This window comes from Saccopteryx leptura, chromosome 2 (genome assembly GCF_036850995.1).
Source record: "Saccopteryx leptura isolate mSacLep1 chromosome 2, mSacLep1_pri_phased_curated, whole genome shotgun sequence".
In the NCBI taxonomy this organism is placed as follows: Eukaryota; Metazoa; Chordata; class Mammalia; order Chiroptera; family Emballonuridae; genus Saccopteryx; species Saccopteryx leptura.
The window spans coordinates 78,009,121-78,029,946 of NC_089504.1; the positions used below are offsets into that span (position 1 = coordinate 78,009,121).

The 20,826-nt window shown below is 37.9% G+C and overlaps 1 protein-coding gene across 1 annotated transcript in view; it reads left to right on the forward strand.

The window, feature by feature from the left end:
• SH3GL2 (SH3 domain containing GRB2 like 2, endophilin A1) overlaps positions 1-20,826 on the forward strand; it is a 263,678-nt gene that overhangs the window by 146,294 nt on the left and 96,558 nt on the right. The gene's annotated exons all lie outside the window — the stretch shown is intronic.

Genomic DNA, 20,826 nt, shown 5'->3' on the forward strand with positions numbered 1-20,826 from the left:
CCAGCGACCTCAGCATTTCCAGGTCGACGCTTTATCCACTGCGCCACCACAGGTCAGATCAAATCCTTGGAAGTTTTTTATATTTTATTTATTTTTATTATTTTTTTTTTTTTAAGTGAGAGGAGGGAAGATAGACTCCACATGTGCCCCGACCAGGACCTACCTGGCAACCCCTATCTGTGGCCGATACTTGGACCAACTGAGCTATACTCAGTGCCTGGGGCTGATGCTCACACCAATTGAGCCATTGGCTGTGAGAGGGGAAAAAACAGAGAAGTGGGAGGGGGAGGAGAAGAGAAGCAGATGATCACTTTCATGCATGCCCTGACTGGAGATTGAACCTGGGACTTCCACAGGCTGGGCTGATGCTTTATCACTGAGCCAAATGGCCAGGGCAGTTTTTTGTATTTTAGTCTATACAAATATATTTATATTAGAATGATTTTGAATCCCAGACTTTAGATAAAGGAAATAGGACATAGTATCAAGAGATAAACTTTCATTTTAAAGCTAATAAGTAATAAATTAGAGAAAAGGAAAGGAAATGAAAGTTAAACGAGATGGAAAAATGATACTGAGCAGACCATTTAGAAAATTCTCTGGCTTTGTTTCCACATATGTAGAGGAATTGAAGTCAGTTACACTTCAAGCTCCTGTTCTGGGTAGGTCACAGGTGCAGTGAAAGTTTTTGACCTTGAAGGGAAGTTAGGTGTTTTGTTATTTATTCCTTTTAGTCTTTTTTCTTTTCCTAAAGGTATGGTATATAGTATTCAAGTTGTAAATACATAACAATACAGAATGGCATGGGGGGAAAAGCCAAAATTTTCTGAAATATTTCCATATATATGAGCAAGATTGATTCACTGTCAATCATTTGGTGAAGACATTAACTTCTGTGCAACCAGCATGAACTGTTTTATAACATTCAAGGTGAAGGAAACAAGTGATCACATCTTATATTTCTCCAAACTAAATCAAAACCGAATGAAATACGTAGTGGCCAGATTGACAGGAATTTCAGTATTACCCTTCAGGGATATCCTCTCCTGCGTCCCCCGCCCCGTTTACACAGTCCACAGAGGAGACGCACTGAGATCAGCATTCCAGCAGGAAGAGCCTCAGCGTTTGTCTGTCTCCTGCTGCTGCCCTTGCCCCTTAGCCTTCCTGCTATGCTGAACCTGGCCCCTTGCAGCTGTCCAGCAGTGCTCGCCTGTTATTGTGTTGCCTCCTGAGCTTAGGCGCCCAGCAAGAGCTATGTGGCTCTTTGGACAAGGGCAGCTCCACTGGTTAAATGCCTCATCAATTTTTGTGTATGTGTGTGTTACCTAAAAATTCATTAATGACATGTGCCATTGTTTATTTAGCCAGTAATCTTTGTTTTGTTTTGTGACAGAGAGAGAGGGACAGATAGGAACAGACAGGCAAGAAGGGAAAGAGATGAGAAGTACCAATTTTTCGTTGCAGCACCTTAGTTATTCATTGATCGCTTTCTCATATGTGCCTTGACCCGGTGGTGGGGGGGAGGGCTACAGCAGAGCGAGTGACCCCATGCTCAAGCCGGCAACCTTGGGCTCAGGCTGGTGAGCCTTGCTCAAACCAGATGAGCCCATGCTCAAGCTGGCGACCTCAGGGTTTCAAACCTGGATCCTCTGCGTCCCAGTCCGGCTCTACCATTGCGCTGCTGCCTGGTCAGGCTAGCCAGTAATCTAATGATGAACACTTAGGTTGTTTTCAGCATTTGTGATTATTATGTCATGATGAACACCCTTTTCAGTTGTTTCTTCAAACCTAATACCCAGAAGTCATGTTGCTGGATCAACAGATATACTATTAGATTTGACCTACATAGCAACTTTGCATTCTAGAATAGATGCATTGGTTTACATTCCTAACAAGAGTGCATGACAGTACCCTGCATTGTCACACTTGCTGGTGATCTCTGTGAAAGAAGAAAATAGTCTGGCTACTATGGTCTCAGAAGGGGAACATACAGCCCCACACACAGGCCCAGTTATCTTTAGAGAACAACAGTTCTTCTGTGTGTTCAGGATCCATCTGTTATGGATTTATTGTTGTTTTTTTTAATAAGTTTGTTTTGAAATGGTTGTGTCAACTCACTTGGATTTAGAGGATGGGCTGTTTATCTCATGTTCTCTCACCATATTTGAAGAAGTAGCCAGATTTCTCTTAGCCTACTTAGTATTTATAATCTTTTATTGTTTTTACCCCACATAATATTATTTGCCCAGTAGAATAAATTTGAATTGAGTAACTCTAAGTTAAATTTTCTTAAATCAGTATTCCAAAACCCCACTTGAGTACTGAAAAGCTGAAAGGACTCTGAAGTTGTTGGAGCCCTGCTTTGGCTCCGTTTTTACTGTGGCTTTCTGATGGTGAGGTGAGGTGAGGTGAGGTGAGGTGAGGTGAGGTGAGGTTGGCTAGCACTGATTTCTGAGGCCCTCTTTGCTATTTTTCAGAAGATAACCAATTATTGTCTATCTTTTGTTCTTTGGCCAAATTCACTTAACATTCCAAATTTTTCACGTGTTTCCCTTACTGTACCCTTCCTTTTTGGAAAAATTTCTATATTCTATGCTTTTGATTAATTTGAAGGTACCCCTAAATATTACAATGCCCCATGTTAAAAATCTTTTCCACAGTAAGGCTGTATGGTTTTCTACATGCTCTGCAGGCTAAAGAAAACACTTATTCTGATATTTTGAATCAAACTCTGAAGACTTAAACATATGATAGAAAGATGCTAGGCAAATAGTTTTTAATATTAAAACCACATCAAGCAAAGTGGCAGATGAATTCCTCTCAGAGGTCTGCCTTCAGAGGTGGATGGAGCCTTCAGCTGTGTCTCATCCTGCTCATATGGAGTGTGCCTGCCCTTGGCAAGTGATTTCATATTGAGTTTGGCTCCTCATGGGTGAAATGAACTGTAACCGCCCATCATTCCGTAACCCTTCCCTTTAAAGTGGGTCCATAGCAGCAGAGAGGGAGGCAGTGAACATGGAGTCACAGTCCAGCAAGGAATACTCCCTCTGGGTCTGAGTGAACACACTAAACACAGGAGAACCTTACACAGAATCTTCCCAGAGGGATTAGCCTAGAAAACTCGAAAAACATTCTTGCTGCAAAACACCTAGAAATAATAGATAAAATATAACAATGACATGTTTCAGTGCATAGCAGAGCTAATCAAAAAGTAGGGAATCTCAGGGACCAAGAATGAAGAGAAACCGAAGACTTGGGTCATCCTGGAAGAGGTGGTGGGACACGAGGGAGATGGTCAGGGTAGGATTGGAGTTCTATTTCCTCTTTGAAAAGTTGAAAGTGAGTCACCTTTTATAAACTCAGCATGCTCAAATAATAACCTTATAAATTTCACATGTACAAGTCCTGACAATACAAAGTAAAATAGCTAGATTATGGAAACAAATTAAAGCTTAAAAGCAAATATGGCCTAAAATATAAAAGAACTAAGACCAAAGTCAAGTGTATCCTAGGGCTGCTATAACAAATACCACAAACTAGGTGGCTGAAAACAGCAAAAATGTATTCTTTAATTGTTCTGAAGGCTGGAAGGCCAACATTAAGGTTTCAGCAGTGCCCCGCTCTGTCTGAGGTCCTGGGAGAGAGCCTGTTCCATGGTGCTCCTAGCATCTGCTGTTTCTGGCAGACCTTGGTGTTCCTTGTCTTGTAAACACACCATTCATGTGTCATCACATGGTGTTTTCCCATGTATCTGTTTCCTTGACTCTTCTTTGTAAGAAGAGTCATACCAGGCATATTGGATTAAGGGCCCCCTCTAATCCAGTATGACTTTATCTTAACTTGATTACATTTGCAATGGTATACCAAGGAAAGGCAGACCAAAAAAATATATTTTTGAGTGTTGAATCTACTATTAGATAATATTAAACTGAGGACAAGAAGCGCTAAATGAAGCAAAGAATGGCTTGTTTTTAAGGTAGAATTACTTATAAATGTATAAGGAGTGAGAGAGTTTGAAAATCACAGTTTTGTAACCCCCCAAAAAGGGAAAAATTGATTCTGGACACTAAAAAATACTAGAGCCATTAATATAATTGTATGGTATAAGGTTGTCACCCCACAAAATTCTTTCTAATTGAAATGGTGGAAATTTATCTTTACCATGGAGAAATCTGGGGTCACCACTTTAACTGGGTGGTAAAACTGAGCTGCAGCAGGGGTGGTACGCCTCCTGAGGTGATACAATATGAAGTACATGTCTATTCAGAAAAATAGTTAACCTGAATCTAAGTAAGCCTTTGCGTCTAACTTAAAGATTTCAGGAACTACAGAGAGAAACAAGGTAAATGGCAGCATCAGCAAACAATTAGATAAAACTGTTTTGTAAAAACTTGTCCAAAACAATTGACCAGGTCTATTTGAAAAAACAAAAGCAGTGTCGTGGAGGAAAAAAAACAAAAACAAAAAAAAAACAGGGGTAGAGGGGAAACACTTCAGAATTAAAAGATTTTGCAAAGATGTAACAACCAACTGTCATGCATTTAGTATAATTGGAGTCTGGAAAAATGAATTTAAAAGATGTTTTGAGGACAATTAAGCAAATTACATGTGAGTGAGATATTGGATGCTATTAGGAAAGTATTATTTTTTAAAATGTGATATTGATATGTGGTTATTTGAAACAGTGTACTTATAGCTAGGAGATGCTCAGTGAAATATTTGGAAAAGAAATGTGAAGTCAATTTGTTTTTATGTGGTTAAGCAAACACACACACATATATGATATATACGTACATATATACATATAAAGCAAATATGCAAAATTGTTAATTTTATCAATTAAGTATGTAATAGATAAAAGTTATATGATAATATATGTAAATATAAAAGGTAAGTAACAAAATATTGGAGGAGAAATCAAGTTGGCCTTATTTTAGAATTGCAATGATGGCTTAATATTTGGGAAACTGCTAATATATTTTACCATGTTGGGTTTAAGGAGACATACACAGATCTCTTTGTAAATGATAAAGGTATCTGGCACAATTCAATATTAATTCATTACTATAATTTTTAAATAGATAGGTATATATGAATGCTTCTTTAATCTGTCCCAGTCCCACAGACTAATGTCATGCCAAAACATTACTTAACTTTACGTTTGCCATGAATATAGTTCAATAAAGAGTATAGGAGTATATAAATTGGAAGAAACAGTAAAATCATCAGTATTATCAAATGATATGATTGTACATATAGGATACTTTATGGGATCAAATGAAAAATCATGACAAACAATAACCACTTACACTTTAACCTATAGAAATACTGATATACATAAGTAGCTTACATAGAAACAAATAATTACCTGTTAGAATATATAGTGGAAGATCTAATTGCAGTAACATTAATAAAAGATAGAATGATTAAAAATAAAATTTCTTTAAAAACTAAAAAAAAAAGTCTTCCTCAAAAAAGATATAAGAAATAGAAAGGCATTCATGTTTTGTTTTGTTTTTTGGATGAGAAGACTAAACATCATAAACGCATCAATTTTATCTACATTAAACTATAAATGTAATAATTGTAAAAAAATATTATTTTAAACAAAATAACCTTATCATAAGTTATATGGAGAAATAATCAAGTATAGCCAGGAGTAATATGAAGGAGCATAAGGAAGAACTAGCCCTTTACAGATCGTAAAATACATTTTAAAGTGTGCAGTATTTAAGACAGTGTGTTACTGATTCATGAAGAAACAGATCAGTAGATTAGAATAATGAGTCTGTAGACCCAGTGCATATGGAAATAGAATGTAAGGTACAGGTGGCATTTCAAATCAGTGAAGATAGGTTATAGATCATTCCGTAACTGTTAGTGGGACTAATGGGTAGTCCTCTTGGAAAAGGTTGGACCATTCCTCATATCTTATGCCAAGACAAATCTTACGTGAAATAAAGATTTAAATACTTATAAATGAAATCGTAAAAGTGCTAGAAGCAGCCATGGAAGAATTTAAAAAATAATCTTGGTTTAGTGAAAGCCTTTCTAAATATGATTTTAAACCCAGAAGGACTATAAAAAAAGGACCAACATTTACATCTACATAAAAAGAAGTTATGGTGTGTGGCAAAAACCACCATAAACAAGGTTACGGAAAAGTGTAAACAAATGGAAAAGGGAAAAGCCAGTGAACCCTCAGTTGCCCATTCCCTAATTTCAGGACTAGCCACTCATGGCCAATTTATTTATTTTGAAGATTATTTTTGCTATTATAATATAAATATATTATCCAAAAAAATCTTTGTGTGTATCTACAACACCTTTCTTAAAACACATTAAATACTATTACCATAGCTAAAATATTAATGATTTCTTAATATTCATGACTATTTTTAAGGCATAGAAAAATGAATCTTCTGGTAAATAATATACACACAAATATATTTTAGAAAGCACATTTATGTGACTTTGAAAATGTTAGAAAAAAGTAAGTATAGAGTGAATATGCTGCAGAATTCCTATTAAATTAAATTTAGATACTTCCCCCTTGCACTGTTTGTTCCTAATGCTCTAAATCTGTTAATGCCTTGCAGTCAGCTGGTTGTGTTGCTTGATTATCCCTTTGTTAATCCTGGATCTTGCTCTGACCTGAATGAAGCCCGTTGCTTTATCCTGCCCTTAGAAATCGCTTAGGACTGTGACAGATGACGGCTCAGCAGTCTCTAATAAATTTGTCCAGGTGTATATATACATCAACTATAGGCAGGAACCTCAATCTCTAGAAAGAAGACTCAGCACAGATGAAATGTGCAGGCACCTCCAGTATTTGCAGCCCTTCACCAACTAAAAATCAGCTACATTCTATGGAAAAGATATTATTTTAAGGATTTTATGGCTCAGGAAAAAACAATGGAAATATTTTTAATAAGTAAATTTGGCAAACCTCTTTTATTTATTTATTTATTTTTAAGTGAGAGGAGAGGAGACAGAGGGACAGACTCCTGCATGTGCCCCAGCTGGGATCCACCTGGTGATCTCAGTCTGGGGCTGATGTTCTGCCCAGCTGGAGCCATGCTTGCAACCGAGCTATTATTAGCGCTTGACGTGAAGGCTCCATAGAGCCATCCTCAGTGCCTAGGGCCAATGTGCTTGAATCAGTCGAGCCATGCTGTGGGAGGGGAAGAGAAAGAAAGAGAGAGGGGAAGAGAAGCAAATGGTTGTTTCTCCTGTGTGCTCTGACTGGGAACTGAACCTGGGACTTCCACACACTGGGCTGATGCTCTACCACTGAGCCACCCGGCCAGGGCTGGCAAACCTCTTTTCATGAAGATATTTAAAATGGTTGTGAGACCAACTAATTGTGAAATTGACTAAGGTTGAATTTTGATACCATAATAATAAATTTGACTTTGAAAATGAGTGTGAATATTTAGAATTAATGTGCCAGTTTCTTCTAATCTTTAAAGTTAAAAATAATTTAATAAAAGTTTTTCTGAGACTCAGAGCTAAAGACTGATCATAGTAATAATTTCAGATCATATTTTTTAAGTAAGTGAGACGATGGGAGGCTGAAAGACTCCCGTATGCCCTCCAATCGGGATCTACCCAGCAAACACTTATGGGGAGATGCCCTGCCCATCTGGGGTGTCACTTTGTTGCTCCACAAATGAGCTATTTTTAGCACCCGAGGCAGAGGCCACAGAGCCATCCTGAGGGCCAGGGGCCAATTCACTGGAACCAATCAAGCCATGGCTGTGGGGGAGGGGTAGGAGAGGAGAAGCAGATGGTCGCTTATCCTGTGTGCCCTGACCAGGATTCAAACCTGGGACATTGACACACTGGGCCAATGCTTTACCACTGAGACAGCTGGCCAGGGTCGAGATTTTTAAAAAGATTTTATTTATTGAATTTAGAGAGAGGAGATAGAGATAAAGGCAGGGAAGAGGAGCAGGAAACATCAAGTCGTAGTAGTTGCTTCTTGTATGTGCCTTGACTGGGCAAGCCCAGGGTTTCAAACTGGCGACCTCAGCATTCCAGGTCAATGCTTTATCTACCGTATCACCAAAAGTCAGGCATAGATTTCAGATTTTAAGTAAAATTTAGGACTTACAGTATTTGAGAGTTTATCTCTTTTATGTTGGAGTAGCTGAGGGGCTTGCTCAAGGCCACTCAGCAGGGCGGGGATCCCAGGTCTGTGACCTTTCCATGGGATCATGCTCCTTCTTTTCACATCTTTAATCAATTGTCTTCATTCTCTTAGAATGCTGTTAGTTTAAACTTTTCCTCCTCCTTGCTGGTGACACTAGCACCTTTGCATGAACCTTGTATCCTCTGAGTTGGACCAGTCTTTTGGTTCTGCCAGATGCAGCAGGAGCAGAAATCCACACACTTCCAGGTCGTTTATCTGTTATAAAAATGAGGCAGTGAGTGCGTTTAATCTTTCCTGTATTAGATGATATGATACACAGTTTATGTGTTCATTCTAGTTTCTCTTGTGTGAATGCAAAGTTTTGTTGATGTAGGAAGATACGCATCTTATTTTTTTTCCCTCCTAATTTCAGAGGTTTCATAGGTGGGCTCAGGTTCCTTGACTCTTGTTTTTCCCTCCATTCCTGATATCTAAGCCTGATCTCTCACGTTAAAATGAAGGACATAGAAAGAAGCCCGCGTTCCACATGGGAGAGCCTTAGTTGAAGAGCTGGAAAAGCCGGAGAAACCTCCTGTAGGGTTTGCCTCAGCCAAACAGAAGGGGTGAAAGGAGATGCAAACAGTGTGCTTTGGTAGAAGAATTGTAGCATCTCAGGGCAAAAAGGGATTTTTAGTTAACATCTGTGTCTCACCACTTGATACATACAGCCCCTGTGCTGCTAACCTGTGGTCGGCCCACCCCTGCTTGACCTTCTCTGAAGACCAGAAACCTGTGAGAGCTGCTAGAGTGGCAGAAAGCCCTCAGCTTTTGAATTTGGTGGATCTCAGCATCCTGGCTGTAGCACACGTGCTCTGTAACCCTGGGCAACACCCTTAACTCTCTGATCCTCAGTTTCCTTATCAGAATCTCATTAGCCTGAGAATGAGATGAGATAGTCACTATTTCTCTCTACCACTTCATCACATCACATTACTGGATACTCTGAAGCTGCGCTGAATGTATCTTCTAATTCTCATCTTCTGGTTCTGAGTCCACCACTTGAGGCTACATAGAACATATGTGGTATAATCTTGGTAGCTATCCTCCAGGGACATTTAATTTCAGATACAACTCTTTTTCAAGGGCTGTTTGTTGTCCTATGTGCATTCAAAGCTGTATAATCAAAGGACAAATGCAACAAAACAGTGAGTGATGGGTAAGTAAGCTGGAGGCGCCTTATGGCATTCTTTGTAGTCTACCTGTATTTTACTGTCATAGTTTATATGATGCCACCTCATTTGTTAATTTGGTGTGTTAATGAACAGACTCAAGTTAAATATAAATGTTTTATTTTAATCATCAACTGATGAGAAAAATTGTTTACTTTCTGGATATATACATATGTTTTAGCAGCAAAGAGTGAGAGTTGTCATTGACACCAAATATTTACTTACAGCTCTCAGAGCTTACTCCTAAATCCTTACCCCTAGGGTACAAAGCACTGACTATACATAAATCTGATAATCCAGGTCCTGTCCCAGCAAGTACAGGCAATAAAACAGCCCCATAGGCATATACGATCTCTCTCACGCTTGTCATCTGTATGTACCACTCACCAAACCCTGGCCACGGAACAAGGTAAGAACTGGAAAGGTATATACTGCTCACAAAAATTAGGGGATATTTCAAAATGAATATGTGATAAAAAAAAAAAGAAGCATTTGATTTTTTTTTTATTAAACAAGAACATCAGAAAAGCAAACGCCAAGTCAAAGAAAGTTGTTCGACTGTGCAAATGAGATGCAAAACCAACTTTTATTTCATTGGTGGAAATGCACTATACAAAAGGCTGAAAGTGCTGGAGTTATCTGCACGTTCCCTGGTCCCTTAATTTTTGTTAGCAGTATATTTTTACACTTGTCTTCTTGGAAGCGAATGGATTTTATGCATGATGTTCACATTACAGTTGATCCTTGAACAACACAGGTTTGTACTGTGCAGGTCCACATATATATGGATGTTTTTTCCAATACATACCTGTACTATTTTCAATCCATGGTTGGGAGTCTACAGATTTGGAGGGCCAACTATATTCCTTGGTTGATGCCATTTTATGTATGTATATATTTATTTGTTTATTTATTTTTAGTGAGGGGAGAGGAGATAGTGAGAGACTCCCGCATGCACCCCAACTAGAATCCACCTGGCAGCTCCTGTCTTGGGCTGATGCTCAATCAGCTGAGCTATTTTTAGCATCTAAGGGTGACACTGGGCCAGCTGAGCTATTCTCAGTGCTGAGGGCCGACACTCAAACCAGTCTGGCCACTGGCTGTGAGAAGGGAAGAGAGAAAGAGGGGAAGAGAGAGGGGAGAGAAACAAATGCTTGCTTCTCCTGTGTGCCCTGACTGGGGATTGAACCTCAGATATCTGTATTCTGGGCCGACAGTATCCATTGAGCCAACCGGGCAGGGCCAATTGATGCTATTTTATATAGGGGACTTGAGTGTCCATGGATATTGGTACCCACAGAGGTCATGGAACCAATCCCCCACAGTTACCAAGAGACAACTTGAAGTTTTAGGGAAGTCAAAAGTTGTACTATTTTCAATTGTATGTGAAGTTGCTGACCTAACCCCCACCTTGTTCAGGAGTCAACTGTATATTAGAGTATACAGAGATAATTCAGCAAATCTTTATGTTTGGGCATTTCCATCATGAATGTTCTGTGGTTCAGAGCTGCCCTCAGGGCATCTGAGGTGGGTGGGGACTGGTCCATGCTTGGGTTCTGGACTATTCTGGCTGTATTGTCTTCATTCTTCTCCCCATGGTCATCTTTGCTCTTCCCAGTTGCTGTGTCTTTTTCTTGACATTCTTCTCACCATTTCTACTTCTTTCTTCTTTTTCTGTTTTTTCTACAATTTCACTTGTACTCGAGTTTGGTTTTCGTGGTCAGTGATGCTGAATTTTGCTTCAGCTTCACTAATTTTCTTGTTTCGTACATTTTTTTTGAGTTTGACTCTTTTTGGTCCTGTTTCATATAAAATATTCTTTTTTTTTTAATTTTTTTAATTTTCTGAAGCTGGAAACGGGGAGAGACAGTCAGACAGACTCCCGCATGCGCCCGACCGGGATCCACCCGGCACGCCCACCAGGGGGAACGCTCTGCCCACCAGGGGGTGATGCTCTGCCCCTCTGGGGCATCGCTCTGCCATGACCAGAGCCACTCTAGCGCCTGGGGCAGAGGCCAAGGAGCCATCCCCAGCACCTGGGCTATCCTTGCTCCAATGGAGCCTCGGCTTCGGGAGGGGAAGAGAGAGACAGAGAGGAAGGAGGGGAGGGTGGAGAAGCAAATGGGCGCTTCTCCTGTGTGCCCTGGCCGGGAATCAAACCTGGGTCTCCCGCACGCCAGGCCAACGCTCTACTGCTGAGCCAACCGGCCAGGGCCTAAAATATTCTTTTCTAGAGAAATTCTACCAGCCTGACCCATGGTAGCGCAGTGGATAAAGCATTGACCTGGAACACTGAGGTTGCTGGTTCGAAACCCTGGGCTTGCCTGGTCAAGGCACTTATGGGAGTTGATGCTTCCTGCTTCTCCCCCTTCTCTGTCTCCCCTCTCTAAAATGATTAAATAATATATTTTTAAAAGGAAACTCTACCTTCAGTAATTTAGCAAATCTAGTATAATAATTCCTGTTTGAAAATATTCTAACTTGGGCTTTTAAGCACGTAAAATTGGAGAATGGAATCATTTGATCTTGAAAAATTATTAGGAAAAACTTAACAACTATACAGTTAGAAAATATATATGATTTTATTACATTCTACTTGAAAATTGAATGTTCTTTTGCCTGACTATTATGGTGCAGTGGATAGAGCATCTACCTAGAATGTTGAGGTTTCCGGTTTTAAGCTCCAAGTATAGCCAGCTTGAGTTCAGGGTCACTGACTTGAGCACAGGATCATCGACATGATTCCAAGGTTGCTGGCTTGAGCCTAGAGGTCGCTGGCTTTTGCCCAAAGGTTGCTGGCTTGAAGCCCAAGGTCTCTGGTATGGGCCCAAGATCACTGGCTTAGCTTAAGCTGCCACCCTCCACCCCCATCAAGGCTTGTATGAGAAGTAATCAATAAACAACTAAAGTGATGCAAATATGAGTTAATGCTTTTCATTTCTCACCTCCTTCTCCCTCCCTGTCTCCCCACCCACCTCTCTTTAAAGAAAAAAAAGTAAAGAAAAAGTTGAGCACATAGGTCCCTGTAGTGGCTTTAACAGACTTTACTTACCCTCATGTCCATCAGATAATGAATGCCCTCTTTTGTGCTTCAGTTTTGTTATGAGAAGGAGATACACTTCTCAGATCAGTTTTAAAAGTGCTATTTAAAGGCTGTCTGCATGGCCCCAGTTAAGAAATTAGGCTATGCAAATCCAACCTGATTACATGATTCAGGGTTAAGGAAATTTGAAGTGCATTTGAGGTGTTGGTTATCATAGATCTTAGATTTTTCTGGAATTGAACAATTGAAATTTAACCCTTTAAATGGTTATGTAAGAAGAATTCCACATTTAGCACCAATATATTTTCTTTAATTCTGAGTTCTCAGTGACCAGACTATAAAATTCTCCATGCTTAGAAATTGATTCTTGATATACTTTTTTATCAGTGTATCTCCTGCTGTTGTGATTCTTACTCTTAAAGAAACATTTTGTTTCTAAAGTAGGCAAAGTATTTCACCCAGAGTTTGTGCTGATCTCTAATGCTCCTGGTGTGCAGGCTGGGATATTCCCTGGGCTTGCTCATTTAGGCCCGTGAAGAATGCATTTGGCTTGGAAGGAGTCTGTTTTGTTTACTTGGATATTACCTGCAAGACCTGTCACTCCTTGCAGTTACCTGGCCGGGACTGTGGGCAGCCCTCCCTTTCAGCACCAGCTCAGGAACTGAAAGCTCAGTCACGAGCTGAGCTCCGTGACAGTTTTCCCCAGCAGCAGTACTCCAGGAAAGTCTCAATCTTTTGGGGAAATAATGATGTTTTCCATTACCAAGGAGGATAGACAAAGTTGGAAGTGACTCTATCTTACCACAGGTAGAAGAGGCCTAATAGCTTTCTTTCAGTTCTTAGTTGCCCTTTGAAATAAGGGGGGGAAAAGCTGGTTTCTCTGATAAACTCTGGGCAAATGTCAACAGGCTATCATCTCATATGTATAAGATTAGATGTGGTTTGTTTAATGGCACGACTTCAAGGAATCATGAAACTTTCATCTAATTTTAGTACTGATAGTATAATTGTGAGACCTTGGTTGGGCAGGCTCAAAAAAAAAAAAAAAAAAAAATCCAGCAGTCATCTAGTGTGCACAGCAGTTAGAAACTGTCATTTCATTTATTTTGGCTTGAACTGTTGCTTCAGGGAAGCCTCTGCCCATCGTCTTCCATCAAGTTTAGCTGCATGCCGAAGCACTCTTCTAATATCTTATTACTACACAGTGATTATTATTAATATTTGATTATTACTTTTGGACTGTTTATGAATATAAAACAGGAGCTTATTAAACCTTTAATCAAGAAGTTACAACAGATTCCTAGTCCCAGATGCAAAAAGATATTTCTTGTGTGTCATGTTCGTAAAATCAAAGGCCCAGACCCTGCACAGACGTGTGATACTTTTCAGCAGAGAGGCCCCGGATATTAGCCTCTTTCTGGTACTGTGTCTGACAGGCAAGGAGGCTGTGGGTGCTTGGCCTCTCTTGCTCCGCTGCACTTAGCAGAGCCTCCAGATTGCGTGGTAAGGAGCTTAAGACTGAAAATGGAAACTAACATTTGAATGGCTTCAGGTTACATATAAGAATAAGAGTTTTTTTTTTCATTAAATGCATACATATACACATATATAGTCTGTATGTGCATTATACACACACATATATTTAACTTATATTCTATTTCCTCTGTTACTTTGCTTATTTCACAGAAAGCCAATATTTTTTTTTCTTTTTTTTGAACAGCTGAGCTGGTGTTCATTCATTTAACAAACACGTATCAAGTTTCTCCTGCGTACTAGGCACTGTGGAAAGGTATTGGAGATACAAGAGGAATAAAAATATGATTCTTATTATTAAGTAGCTTATAGCCCCATGAGGAAGATAGAAAAAGCAAACATTAATAATTAATGAGGGAAATGCTAGAAGAGGCACTATGTGTGCAAGGTGCGTGGAACCTTAGAGGAGGCTGCGAGGTCCTCGGAAATGGGGGACCTGGGGTAGGATGGATTTATCTGGGAAGGACCTGCTATGTTGAGGAATCTGAATTTCACCCTAAAGTCAATTAGGAAACTGTTAAGGAATTTTAAACCTTGCAGTGATATGATCAGATTTGTCTTCTAGGAAGTTCACTCTGTGGACTACAATTTAGGAATGGGAGGGTGAGGTTATTCTCAAAATTATTTTAAAAAGTAAACATAGAATTACTATATAATCCTCTTCTGGGTATATACCTAAAAGAACTGAAAGTAGGGTACATCCATGTTCACTGCAATGTAATTCACAATAGCCGAAAAGTAGAAACAATCCAATGCCTATCAACAGAGGAACAGATAAACAAATTGTGGTATGCAGATACAATAGAATACTATTCAGACTTACAAGAGAAGGCAGTTCTGATACCTGCTGCAATATGAATGAACCTTGAAGATATTAGTCTAAGTGAATTAAGCCAGTCATCATCTAGGAGATGTCATAATAGTGCCTACTTCCTATAACAACAGGGTGGTTCTCAGTAATAAAAGTAAGCTCATCTAAAGTGCTCCAGAGGATGCCTGACACAGTACTCAATAAACATTAGCTTCTGCTGATACTATTACTATTACTACTACTTTATTTGAAGCAATAATTTAAGGATATGGCACATTAATCTTCTTGGACTTTGATGGGATTTCTTATTTTTAACAGCTTTGCTGAGATATAGTTGGCATACAATAACTGTACCTATTTAAAGTGTAGTTTGCTAAGTTTTGATGTATCTATCCATCCATGAAACTATCCCTTACATCCAGAAAATGAATGTATCCATCATCTCCCCCAAATTGTTCTCAGGGCACCTTGGTCACTCGCTCTCACCCTGGGCTTTATCTCCCCCGACAACCACTGATATTCTTTCTCTTACTTTAGATTAGTTTGCATTTTCTAGAGTTTTATATAATTATACATCATGTATTTATTTTTGTCTGACTTTCAGTCAGCATAATTATTTTGAGATTCATTTGTGTTTATATGTGAATAATTAATTGCTTTATAATGCCAAGTACTAGTCTATTGTATGGCTGTACCACAATTGGTTTATCCATGTGGACTTGCTGATGGGTGTCTGGGTTGTTTCCAGTTTTGGAGTATTGCAGATAAGGCTGTTGTCAGTAGTCATCTATAAGTTTTTCTGTGGAGATATGCTCTCTTTTCTCTTGGGAATGGAATAGCTGAATCATGGTAGATCTGTGCTTAGATTTTTAGGAAACTCCCAAATAGTTTTACAAAGTGGTTGTTCCATTTTACATCCTAGCAGCAGTGTATGAAAGATTCTGTTGCTTCATAACGGAGAGAGACAGTCAGACAGACTCCCACATGCGCCCGACCCGGATCCACCCGGCACGCCCACCAGGGGGCAACGCTCTGCCCACCAGGGGGCGATGCTCTGCCCCTCTGGGGCGTCGCTTTGCCGACCAGAGCCACTCTAGTGCCTGAGGCAGAGGCCACAGAGCCATCCCCAGCGCCCGGGCCATCTTTGCTCCAATGGAGCCTTGGCTGCGGGAGGGGAAGAGAGAGACAGAGAGGAAGGGGGGTGGGTGGAGAAGCAAATGGGCGCTTCTCCTATGTGCCCTGGCCGGGAATCGAACCCTGGTCCCCTGCACGCCAGGCCAACGCTCTACCGCTGAGCCAACTGGCCAGGGCCGGAATGACAGACTTTTTCATTTTAACCACTCTTAGAGGTATGCTGTGGTATTTAACTCTGGTTTTAATTTGTATTTCCCTATTGACTGTGATGCTGAGAGTTTTTTTATGTACTTATTTGCAATTCCTGTGTTTTCTTTGATGATGTGTGTAATGCAAATATTTTACTCATTTCTTCATTAGGTTGTTTGTTTTCTTATTGATTTTTGGGAATAGTTGATATATTATGGATACAAGTCCTTTATCAATATATGAATTGTAAATATTTTCTTCCAGGATATGGCTTGAAATTTCATTCTCCTGACAATGTCTTTGAAACAGCAGCAGATTTTAATTTTGATGATCTAATTTATCAGTTTTTCTTTTAAGATTTATGCTTTTGCTGTAATTATTTTTAAAAAATATGGCTTAATTGAACATTATAAAGATTTTATTGTATGTTTGCTGTAGTAAGTTTTATAGTTTTAGGTATTAGAGTTAGAGCTATGATCAGCATGCCTTTTTGTATATGGTAGAAGAGACGGAGTACTTTGTTTTTGTATATAGATATCCATTTGTTCAAGTATTTTTGGTTGAAAACTATTTTTCATTGAATTCTCTCTCCATCTCTGTAAAAAAAAATTGTTGTCATGTATCTGGATTAATTTCTGGATGTTCTATTCTGTTACATTGACTCATTGTCTGCTGATGGCATTATTATATTATATTAATTACTGTAGCTTTATAGTAAATCTTGAGATCAGATAGCGTTAGCCCTTCAACTTCGCTCTTTTTTCTAAGTTGTTTTGGCTTTCTGTGTCCTTCATATTTCTGTGTCCTTCATATCCATGTGACTTTGAGAATCTGCTTGTTAATTTCTACACATACACAAAAGTTTATTAGAATTTTGCTTGAAATAGCACTGAATATATAGATCAATTTGGAGAAATAGGGATTTAAAAAATACTGAATTTTACCACCTGGCCTGAACCTGTGGTGGCGCAGTGGATAAAGCATCAACCTGGAACACTGAAGTTGCTGGTTTGAAACTCTGGGCTTGCCTGGTCAAAGTACATATGGGAGTTGATGCTTCCTGCTCTTCCCTGCTCTCTCTCTCTCTCTCTCTCTTTCTCTCTCTCTCTCTCTTTCTCTCTCTCCTCTCTAAATGAATAAATTAATTTCTAAAACAAAGATTATTCTTAAAAAAAAGAATCTTCTGACCCATGAACAAGGTTTATCTCTCCATTTAGATCTTTAAATTTTCTCTTTGCAATGTTATAGTTTTCAGTGTACACATATTATATCTTTTTGGTAGCTTTCTCTCTAAATATTTTGTATTTTTGATGTTAATTATATTTATTTCAATTTCTAGGTTTTCATTGTTAATATATAGAAATACAATTGATTTTTATATATTGATCTCATATCCTATAACCTTCCTAAACTTGTTTTTTAGTTCTAGTAGGGTTTTTTTTTTTTGTAGATTAAATTGGATTTTTTTTACACAATCATGTCATCTGTTTTCTTCTTACTCTTCAGTCTTTTATTTTTCTTTCTAACTTTATTATGTAATAATAAATATCTCACTGGTTAGAACCTCCATGACAATGTTGAATAGAAGGATATTCATGTGAACATTCTTACTTTGTTTCTGATTATGAGAGCAAAGCATTCAGTATATTAACTGTAGATGTCTTTTTTAATTTTGAGAGTTGTTCTTTCTATTCCTAGCTTGCTGAGAGTTTTTGTCAAGAGTAATTGTTGGATTTTATCATATGATTTTTTTCTGCATCTATTGTGATGATGATATGATCTTCCCTTTTTAGTTTCTTACTATGGTGATTGTTAACCTAACCTTATGTTCCTGGGATGAACCACTTTTTATTCCTTTATAAATTTGTAGAATTTGTAATGATGTCACTTCTCTTATTCCTAATATTGGTAATTTGTCACCTTTCATTTTTTTCCTGATAATCTTGCTAAAAGTTTATCAATTTTATTGACCTTCTCAAAGAACCTGCTTTTGGTTTCATTGCTTTTTCTCTGTTGTTGTTCTACTTTTTATTTTATTGATTTTTGCCTTGAACTTTGTTAATTTCTTTATTCTCCTTATTTTGAATTTAATTTGCTTTTCACCTAATTTCTTAAGGTGGAAGCCAAATTGATTGATACTTATTTTCTATTTTATAATAGCTGTTTATTGCTATGAATTTTTCCTTAAATACTGCTTTAGTGCCATCCTACAAATTTTGATATGTTGTATTTTCATTCAGTTCAAAATACTTTCTAATTTTTTTTTAGATTTTTTCATTAACCAATGGTTATTTAGAAGTGAAATATTTATTTAATAATATTGGGAGGTTTTTCAGAAATCTTTTTGTTAGTGATTTCTAATTTAATTCCATTGCAGTCAGAGAATATACCCAGGATTTGTTTTATGGCCAAAAGTTTGTCTTGGTAAATGTTTAGGTTTACTTGAGAAGAATGTATATTTTATTTTAGTTGGGTGGAGTGTTCTGTAAGTATTAATCAGGCCAAGTTGGTTAATTGGTTAGTTAAACAAGACTATATTCCTTGTTATAATCTGCCCACTTGTTTTACTAATTATTGAAAAGGGGGCACTGAAATCTCTGACTGTAACTTTGGATTTGTCTGTTTCTACTTATTTTTCTGTTTTTGCTTCTTGCATCTGAAGAGCTATTAGTGGGAAATAAATACTTAGGATTTTTATATCATCTGGATTTATTATTATGAAATGAACTTCTTTATCCCTGATAATATTCTTTGCTCTGAAATCTATGTTCTCTGATAGCAGTATACTTTTGTAATACCATGGTGTGTCTTCTTGACTTGTGTTACCATGTATATCTATTTTCATCTTTTTACTATTAACCTATTAGTGTCAGTGTCCTTATGTTTAAAGTGTGTTTCTTATGTGCAAAAATTGTTGTGTTTTACCCTTGTATCCAATCTGGCAATCTCTACATATAAATTGGGGTGTTTTAGAACACTCACATTATGCAATATGTTCATTGATATCTTTAGGTTTAACTCTGTTGTATCGCTATTTGCTTTCTATTGTTCCATCTGTTCTTTCCTTTCTTTTTCTGTTTTTTTTTTTCCCCCTGCTCTTCTTGGATTATTTTTAATCATCCTAATTTATCTCTTTTGTTTATTGACCATGGGTTTTTTTGTTTTTGTTGCTTTAGATGGAGTACAGTGTTCATCTGTAACTTATCACAGTCTACATTCAACTGATATTTACTACTTCATATATAGCATAAGAACCTTATACCAGTATACTTTGATTTCTCCTCCTCTTGGCCTTTATATGTTTTACTTTTATCTGTGTTTTAAACCCCACAGTATGTAGTTATTTTTATTTAAACAGTCCATTATCTTTTAAATAAATTTTAATTATAAGGAAAAAGTCTCATGTATTTAACCAGGTAGTATTTTCTGTTCTTTTTATTTTTGTGTAGATCCAGATTTCCCTCTTGTATCATTTTTCTTTTCCCTGAAGAACTTCCTTTAACATTTCTTCTAGTGTTGTTTTTGTGATGATGAATTATTTCAGTTTTTGTATATCTGAAAGTATTTTTGTGTTACCTTTGCTCTTAAAAGGGTATATACTGTATATAAAATTTGAGGTTGACAGTGTTTTTCTTTTAGTATTTTAAAGTGTTGATCGAAGATCTTTTCGTTGTGTACTGTTTGTGCTCTCAACCAGAATTTTTATTCCTGTCATCCTCTGTATGCAGCATGTTTTCTTTCCTCGGGAATGCTTTTTAAGATTTTTTTCTTTATTACTGGTTTTGAGCAATTTGATTGTGATTTGCTATGGTGAAATTTTCTTCACAATTGTGTGTTAGGGTGTATTAGGCTTCCCGTATTTGTGGGTGTACAGTCTTCCTCGTGTCTAGAATATTTTAAACCATTCTTCAGATTCTTTCCCTGCTCCTCCTGCCAACTCTCCTCCCTTTCCTGTGCCCTGAATATCCTTATGTTAGCTCGCCTGAAGTTTTCACTCAGATCACTGATGCTCATTTAATTTATTCTTTAGATACATTGTTTTCTTTGTTTGATTTTTGGATAGTTTCTTTTGCTGTATTTTCAATTTAAATAACCTTTTCTTTCTATAGTATTTTGTGTTGTTAATGGCATCCAGAGTATTTTCCATCACAGACATTGTAGTTTTCATCTCTAGAAGTTTGATTTACATCTTTTTTATATACAGTTGACCTTTGAACAACATGGGAGTTAAGGGCACTGAGGCCCTGCCCAGTTGAAAATCCACGTATAACTTTTGATTCCCCAAAATCATAACTGTCATCCTCCCTCAATATCTACAGGAGATTTTCTCCAGGACCACCTTCATCCTCTATCCATGGATGTGCAAGACACTATGTAAAATGGTGTAGAATGATGAATGCATACAGTCAGTACTCTGCATACATGGTTGGTTGAATCCTTATTTTGCATATTTATTGAAAAAAATCTATGTATAAGTGAACATGCACAGCTCAAATCCATGTGTTCAAGAGTGAACTGTATATATATTACCTGTGTCTCTATTTAACTTCTTGAATATGTGGAATACAACTACAGACAGTCCTCAGCTTATGATGGTTTGATTTAGAATTTTTCAACTTTATGATGGTGTAAAAGCAATAAACATTTAGTAGAAGCAAAACTTAGAATTTTGAATTTTGTCTTTTTCCTGGGCTAGTGATGCACGGTACCATACTCTCCTGATGCTGGGCAGTGGCGGCCGGCCACAGCCCCC